Source organism: Centroberyx gerrardi, chromosome 19 (genome assembly GCF_048128805.1).
Source record: "Centroberyx gerrardi isolate f3 chromosome 19, fCenGer3.hap1.cur.20231027, whole genome shotgun sequence".
In the NCBI taxonomy this organism is placed as follows: Eukaryota; Metazoa; Chordata; class Actinopteri; order Beryciformes; family Berycidae; genus Centroberyx; species Centroberyx gerrardi.
The window spans coordinates 7,157,360-7,166,689 of record NC_136015.1 but is presented as its reverse complement, the minus strand read 5'-3'; positions in this window follow the sequence as shown (position 1 = coordinate 7,166,689).

Genomic DNA, 9,330 nt, shown 5'->3' with positions numbered 1-9,330 from the left:
GAAGGCAAAGGAAAAAAAAACAAAAACAAAGGAATAATTTTATTTAACGGAGAACAATTTAATGAAGGCTATTTTTTGATAGGGCAACCTGTCATAGCGTATTACTGTTTAGCTTATACATGCAAAAGAGATGTTTTTTGGTCACAGATTTGCTTGTATCTCCCATTTATGTTTTATGTTTTGTTTTTTTGTCCCTCTTCTATTGTGAATGGAAACATATCGAAAATTGTAAATACAGGATACGAATTTGTCTCTAAAGAATATATTTTTTGGGAACTAAATAAATGTCATTGTAGTCATTTATTTTTAAAGACTCCTTCCCTCTATCTAATTTAGGTTTGGTGCATCATCAAAGTGAGCAAATATGAATGATCTATTCTGTTAAAGATGGGATGCAAATCAAGGAAAATGGGTTGGACAGGGATGCAGTGGAGGGTGAACCCACTTAAACCCAGTTTACCCAACTTTATATTTAGAATTTACCCTCCTTTTTAGGGCTGACAAAAATCTTTATGATGTTAATTCACAGTATACATCATAGTAATTAAAATGATGTAGGCTATGTTATAATGTAATACTTAATTGACCCCCATATGGAAATTCTCTTTTCACTTTTAGCAGAAGATATGGAATTTTAAGTGAAAAAAGCACAATTTGATACTCAGATTTATATATAAAAATATAATTTATTTCTGTGTATGTTGGTGGCTGTTTGCCTCATGATGATCACAGACTGGAGGCCACAGTTTACCCACCTTTTTATTTACCGCTACATCACTGGGTGTAGCCTATTTCACATTTTCCTTGCCAGCCAAGCCATGCAGTGTCGGCCTGTTCTGCAAAGAGAAAGCCTCACCCGCGTTGAAATCTGCACCCTCGCCAAAAATTTCTGACTTATGCCGACGCCTTGGAAGCCACTGCAAGCGCTGCGGAAATTGAAATTGAAGATTTCCAGCCCAGTTAGGCGAACCTTGTGAACCTGTGCCTGTGCTTTCAGCCCGGCCTTCTCGCTTTAATGTTGGATTATACCCCCTCAGTGCCACCACTGCCGCCTCTGAAATATGGATCAGACGGCAGGAAAGGCCAGCAGCCAGTATGGGGGCAGCAGCTCAGGGGGGTAGAGAGGAGGAGGAGAGAAGAGGAGAGGGGAGAGAGAGAGAGAGGGGGGGGGGGGGGGCAATGTCACTCCAAGCCATCCTTTACCTTCACAAGCCCAAAGACAGGGGGTAGAGAGAGAGAGGGGGAGGGAGTCTGAGTACTGTTGATAGTGGGAAATATCTCAAAGAGGTGGCTCTATACATGCTTGGACTACCAACGGGGCGCGCATGGCACATGATCCGGGGTCCCAGGACTGTCAGGGGGCCCCGAAAGCCTCGGGTCGATGTAAAGATAAATTCGTGATTTAATTGTAAATTTGCTCTCACACATATTTGCACACTATCTCAGCTATCTTCGATAGTTCTATATCGAGCAATTTTTTAGTATTGTTTGCCTAACCTATCTGATGGGATGGACACTTGTGTGGGTGTGGACTTGACTAGGCAGATTGCACAGTACAGTAAATTGCAACACACTACTGGACACTACAGTGCAGCACAGGGTCAAATGGTGATAGATGGCGGTGCGAGGGGGGGGGGGGGGCCCATAGGACATGTTTGCCCCGGGGCCCCTAGCAGGATAATCTGTGCATGGTCCTGCACTATCTGTGCCAGCAGGCATCATACAGCACACTCACTGAGAGAATTAGAGCCATGCACCAAGTTTATGGACCTGGAGACATGACTCAATGCTGCCACCTCTCTGTGTAAATATGTTAGGCTATAATCTGCTTCAACAGTTGGCCACATTATTTTCCAAATCAGCATTTTAAAAAATCAGTATAACCTCTAACTTCACCCACATTTTTAGCCTGACATAAATGTTTACGACCTGAATTAATAGCGTACATTATTCTGTAGTATCAAACTGGTGTAAATTACATGAGAATAGCATCTTATAAGGAAAAACTGCTTTTACTTACTGCTTTTCTGAAAATATAATTGATTTTTGGATTTTTGGATATTTTAGGATTGCTGGTTGTTTGCCTTATAGTTATCACCTGGAGGTTGTAGTTTACCCAACTTTTTATTTACCACTGCATCACTGTGTCAGTTAAATTCGCACCCTTCACTACTTGCATTCACTAACCTTCTCCACTTGCCTATAAATAACCACAAATAATCTGATGTGAGTGTATAAGGTGTGGAAAAATCCTGGAGTCGTGACTTGAGTGGTGTTTCCAGATGCTGCCAGTCCTCTCCTCACCTAAAAGTCTGTCTTCCCCCATCCACCCATCCATCTATCTATCTATCTAGCTATCCATCCATCCATCCAAGCATCCACCCGCCCACACATGCTTCCAGGGAGAGAGAACGAGTGAGAAAGCAAGAGATAGAGACGGCAAACTAAAGTCCAAAGAGAGTAAATGAGAGAGAGAGAAAGAGTGAGTGAGACAGAGATAGAGGGGGAGAGAGAGAGAGAGAGAGAGAGAGAGAGGGGATGCAGTGAGAGCTGTCATTGATGTGAGAACAGCGTGGAAGAGAGCCAGGCACTTGAGGCCATTTTCACTTCCTCTGCCAACTCTGACAGACTGCCATCAGCACTGCTGAGGAGAATATCAGCCACTCTTTCTCTCGCTCGCACACTTTACTTTTTCTGCACTTCATCCCAGCCAGAAAGCGCTACTGTTCTTCCAAGTACCCAAACAATATGTTATTCTTTCAAAGTGGGATATCAGTGAGCTTAGCATAATAGTGCTCAGAATGACATCAAATGGCTGTTTTATCAGTTATACGGCGCGTCCAAAAAAAATGTTTTGTACCGAAAGTGGAACAAAACCCAGCGCATCCAAAATATGATTAGCGCTTTCTGGCCGGTGCAGGGAGAAACTTCTTCAGAGTTTGGAGTTTGGGCTTTATGTTGGTTGCGCGTCACTCAACCTGTCCAAAAACTTTTCCATCTCTCGCAAAAATAGAACCAATACAGTAAAGTGGAAAGTGGAAAGGCAAGGTAAACAACCCACGATCCCTGATTCTTTTCAATGATATTATGAGCTGCTCCTCAAGCGTCGCCTCTCTGCGGAGTTTTTAAAGTCCTATCACCCCCTCAAACTCTCAGCATGAATAGAGCCCTCATTGGCGCTTTGGTATTCTGATATAGGCTCTTTGGTGAGTTCTAATCCCTATTAAAGAGACAGATTATGGAGGGGATTTGTCTTTGATTCGCCTGTCCCACTGCTCTTTTCTGTCAGCACCTCTCTCTCTGTATATATATATCCCTCCCTCTCGCTCTGTGCCTCTCTCTCTTTCGATGGGACGGTCAGAATTTGGACAATGATTGCCTCCATGTGTCATCATCCCCCCACACACTCCCACCCTCAGCCGTCCTCCTGTGATTATAGCCACATGTGTGAGGGCCCCCGGTCGCCTGAATAGATTTGTTAAAGGCCCCCAGTGGATGAGAGAAGTCCAGGCCCCACAGCCTGGCCCTCGTGTGTGGATCTATCCCCTTTAGAGGCACCCTGCGGGGGGGCGAACTCCCTGCCGCTCCCCCCCCCTACCACCGCCACCACCGTCAACCCACCCTTACCCCGCCTCCTCCCTCTCCGCTCCTCCGCCATGCAGAGATAATCAGGCTTATGTAAAGACGACGTGCTCTTTTGACAGTCATCAGCTCATCAGTGATCCAATCAAGCCCAAATCCACCATTGTTCGCCCCTCAAAGTGTCTCAAATCCGCTTGTGGAGGAGAGCGGGGCCGTCCTCTTTATCCTGCCAATCACTCCTGACATTCCTGCCACTGTTGCCATGGCCTGGGGTCAGAGGTCATGAAAACAGAGAGCGTGAGCTGACTCGGGGAGAATGGGGGAGTCCTAGAGGAGAGAGAGGGAGGAGGGGGGGGCGCTCTCCATGCAACGGCCCTATTGGTCAGCCGACCCAGGGGGTAAATGTAGACAAGTTAGGACTCTATAGCCCCGCTGAGAGGGCCAGTCGGACAGAAAGACGCGGGCAGGGGAAGAGAAAGGGAGGGGGGGAAGGCCAGGCCAAGAAAGGGCCAACGGAAGAGAAAGAGGGAAGGAGAGGTGTGCGTGGAGAAAGAGGGAAAGTGAGAGTTAGGGAGGGACAGTGTTTGATTGCCAAACAGGCTTAGGAGAGCTTGACCTCTAAGGGCTTTGTGGGGGAAAAAAAGGCCTGACACATCGTAAAAGTTTCTGTAAAAATAATAATGAACATGCAAGTAAATATTGGATGATTTTTTTGACGCATTCCCTGTGAGTAATGAGCAAAGTGCAGTGAGCAAAGCGGAGAACTTGTCACTCCAGTTCATTCTACTGCCGGAGCTCAAGAACAAGCTACCAACAAAACAGTGATTGTCTGATCTCAGTGTGTGTGAGTGTGAGTGTGTGTGCGTACGTGTGTTCTTGTGTGTGTGTGTGTGTGAGCGTGCACGTTGCCACTGCTGAGATGTAATTTGAAATGTAAATGTACCTCCCAATGCAATGAAACTAATACATGTCATTGCAGGATAAGCGGGGCACTGGGTTAAATCTGTTGTTGTAATGTTGTCAAAAGAATAATTTTCTGTACCCAATGTATACGTAAGTGAGCAAATGTTTAGCCTAGACAAGATATCATAGGGAATTTACGCCATTCACTGTTCCTCCATAGGGATTAGTGGTGCTAAACCATTTATTCAAAAGGGAAGTATCAAAACTCATGGGTAATTCAACAAGCGCAACAATGCCGAGTTTACCGAGTGCTGCTTCTCAGCCTGCGTTTATTGTTGTTTTGCAGCTGCGAGTATCTTGCAGACAAATAGCAAACATTGTCAATGCCTTAAAGGAGACAAATTTAATATACAGGGAAAATACACACAACAAATACTATGAAAGGGTGGGAGTGATAAGTCCTTTCTCTTGTTCCCTGCCCCATTCATGGCAATAATCTGAGCGAAGAATATAAGAGCCAGATTAGGAGAGAGGGAGAGTTCATGGTTGAGTGTTCGCATCGCTGGCTCCTTTCAGCCATTTTGAAACAATGTTTATCCACTGCTCCGTTATAGCATAGCAACTTAGCTTAGTGTACCGCTGTGAGAGTCCCGAGGGGGCTGAGGACTCACTGTGTCTTTGTCCAGCGCTCCATTGAAACACACCGCTGTATTAGAGAGGGACGGGGAAGAGGAGAAATAAAGCTGCACAAAATTAATTCATCTGTTATCTTGGCGATTTCCGTAATTTGCGCCTCGATTTGTGGAATATCTGGGAAATGTTGCAGGGGATGTGCTCGTCAAAAGCCGCATCTTTTTGATTTGTACTTGCCATTATTTGCAGCTGAAGAAGAAAATCAACACTGGCTTGAGTTTTTTAGTGAATAAAACTCGGCATTGTGACATTTAAGCTGTAAATACAGAAAGTATCCCTCAATGCAATATCCCCCCCCCCTCTGTCTTTCACTTTGTTGATAATGATGAATGACTCATGGGTCGCTTATCTCTACAGCGCAATTACAAATGACATGCATGCATGTGCACACACACTCACACACTGTCTCTCACTCTCTCTTTCTCTCTCTCTCTCTCACACACACACACACATGTAGAGTAATGTGAGTCCTCATTCATCTGCCCAAGTCGTTTAGGGTAATAGAGCTTAATGGAGTATATTAACCCTGTCCAGCTTGCATCCCTCCCTCAGATCTGATACGTGTGTGTGTGCGTGTGTGTGTGTGTGCGTATGTGTGTGTTCGTGCACGTGCGCAAAGGAGGGAAAGGGGAAACCTGCCAACTGTTTATCTGCGAGGGACACACACACACGCACACATACACACAGAGCAGAGATCCCGTTTCCCACTGTCACAGATGCTTACTCGCCTCTCCATTAGTGATGTGATTGGAGTGGACATAGAAAACCACCAGCCTCATTCCCACAGGAGCAATCTGAGGAAATTATTACCCCGCTCCTCCTCTCCCGGGAATGTCCAGAAAGAAGCACTTAATCGACTGCTATCACATGCAACTCCGCCGACCACAAAGCATGAGATTTTAAGCGTTTGGTGTGGATTAATACTTAGCGGGGGGGGGGGGGGAAGCGTTTGATGATACGCGATCAGTCATGGCACGTAGTGAGAGGCTCTTGGGAGCTGCGAGGCTTTCTAGACGTGGAACCAGGAGATCAGACAAGTAGTATTTGTTGGAAAAGGGACAAAACAGATGATCTCTGGAGAATGGAGATAAAGTCAATTCATACTCGTTTCTCCGTGAAACAGGGAGTTGTTTCTGTGACAATTTGTCATTTCTTGTGATTATTGGCTCATCCCTGACCTTGGATTGCACTCAGATCAGTGTTAGAGAGAAAAAGAGCCGCAGCAGGAGGAAAGAAGCATATTGTAATCCATATAGAAAGTTACACTCAGTTGTCTTGCCTGATATCAATAGAAGTATTAAGAGGAAAAAAGACTAAATTAACAATACCAGCACTCAATCTCTGTGATTTTAAGGGTGTGAACTCAGTAGGATGCAGGGTGGTGAAGTGGACTCTGCTGGTGGCCGAAAGTCTTGGGAGGTCCAGCCAAGGATATAAGATGACATCTGCAATGACACACACACACAAACACACACACACACACACACACACACCCACACACACACACGCATACATGCAGACAAGCAGATCTACTGTGCTGTCTTTGGTCAGTCACAAAATTGTGGGTGACCTTCCCACCCCCAGTCCACCACAATCGCAAGCTGAGTCCACTGCGCCCTGAGGCTAAACCGCATACACACCCACACACACACACACCACCGCCACCACCACCACCGCATTCATGTTGTAGTTCTCTGAAACACCAGAGGATGGCGCCTGAGGTCTAGCCAGTGGCACTGCAGTTCTCATCTGAAGCGCTGGGGAGAAGCGTGGGGCCCGGTCCCCTTTTCTGTGGTATTCCCAGATCTGCGAATACAAAGTGGCCACTGGTGCATTGCTCTCAAATCAAATGCGGATGCTTACTTTTCTAGTTACAAATGGATTTAGCCTATTGCATTCCCTTGATGAGCAATTGGAAACGACTCTGGGGTTTGATCCTTGGTTATCTTTCAAAAAAAGTGTCTATCTTTCAATAGTGACTAAAGAGAGAGTTAAAGAGTAAATTAGCAGAAAGTCAATGACAGACAGAGACGCTATAAACGAGATACAGCCTGAATCACATGGTGAAAATAAGAGAAGAAGAGGTGGTCATAGAGAGCTTAGGGATGGAGAAATCAAGCCGGAGGAAGAGAGATGGATGGACAAATAAACAGATAGGGTGGAGACAGTATCAGCGGGGAGAGTTAAGGTGGGTTAAAGTGTGTGTTAAAGGCTGTATCGCTCCCTGTGGACCGAGGCTCGAAGGGCTGAATAATGTATATGTCCGCTCCCAGAGTAATGAAGTGGAAGTGATAGGGAGGAATACGGCTGGCCTCCCAGGGAATCAGCACATACTGTATACACACTCCAAAGAGCTGCCAGTACCCTTAGCCAATACCTAGACCTGTCTCTCTCTCTCTCTCTCTTCCTGTCTGTCTGTCCATCTCTTTCACACACACACACACACACACACACACACACACTACACAGTGGCTAAGAGGGTTAGCATGTCTCTGTTCCCGTATCCTACATCATTGATGAGAAAGACCAGGGCATTTATAGTATCCTGCGCTCTCAGCTCAGCAGCCCCGGTTCTTCCATGAGGCTCTTATTAGACGAGAGCAGAGCAGCAGCAGATAGCCGGGCCGGAGCTCAGCGGTCAGACAGGTACTCGGCGTCGGCAGCCTTGTTTGTGGATCAGACCAAAGCCCGGTTCGCACTTGTACTCGGCCGGCGCTATTGTGTCGAACAAGAGGCCGACACCGTAGGCCTTGTCTTGCGGTGGAAAGAATGGGGCTATTTTTTTTTCTTCCCTTTTCCTCTCATGATCCATTTATTACTTGTCCTCCTCTGTCCTCCTCTTCTGCTCCTTCCATTCCTCTCTGAACATCCTCTCTCCTCTCATGTTACCCTAGTTACTCTGCCCGGTGTTGCATTTGTCTGATGGCTATAGAGGTAGTCTTTTCTCCTCACTTTGGTTCACTTCAGTTCAGAAGACCCAAAGATTTCTGGTTTGACCAAGTTTCAGAAGGAGTATCTAATTTTATACAAATACTATCCAAAGAATATACATTTTCTCATCTTTGCATTGTCAGACAGGGTCGTCAGATTTTCACCAAAAATGAATTATTTCCTCTCCACTCTGAGTGCCATCATCTCACTCTAAATGAGGCTTCATAAGAAACAATAAAGCCATGTTTTCACCCAGGTTGTTAAAAGCTTTCCAAATTCAATTTAGCCCCCCCCCAACCCCATCCGCCGAGATGCGGAAATAGCTAAAAACCAAGATGGAAGTGGCTCAAAAAGCATCTACATGTTAAACAGCGATTAAAATTGCATAGTTTCCAGACTTTCAGGTAGAAAATATTCAAATGCACCGCACCGTGATTGAAGGAACTTGTGATTGGAGTTGTTCGGCCCTCTTTTTGCACACGCTCTCCGCAGCGCCTAACCCTCTTCCTCTCACATTAACACGCTTCTATCATTAACCCCCATGCCCCACCTACTGCATAATAGCTAGGGCTGGATGCTGGATGCAGGGAGGAGAAAATAAGAATGTGTTTGCTTTTTTTTTTTTTTTTTTTCGTGGAGCATCATGAATGAATGATTGATGTGAGGGGAGCGGGATCAGAAAGATATAATCACGGTCTAACGAACGCAGCGCCTTAAGAAATATATACTGGAGGAATGGCATAAATATATAAACACATCATATATTAATATATAAGTAGGCCATTGAATATTAAAAAGAGGGAAATAATATCATCTATGCACCTCCATGCATGCATATGGATTCTTTGTGTACCAGAAGGTAACAAAAGCTTGGGAAGGTGAACCCCAAACTGCCTATACTCCCTCACTGCATTGTCTGTTCATTCATCTATACCTCAGAAGTCCCCCCCCCACCCATAAACAACATGAAGCCAAGATTAAAAGCAGCCATGTTTATTGTCAGTGGCTAAACAAATTGCCATTCTCTCTGAGTGACGCATGTTTTGTGTGAAGACGCGCAACGCCGGCGCGGGGAGAGAACTTCATTTCCGAGCTTTGAGCACAGATGAGGGAGAGACAGTTAGTCCGTGTTCAGTATATGAGCACCTTTCATGGGACAAATGGAATGTCAATCAAGCGCTGGTACACAGATGCCTTCTCCCCGGTGGGGCCGCAGAGGCT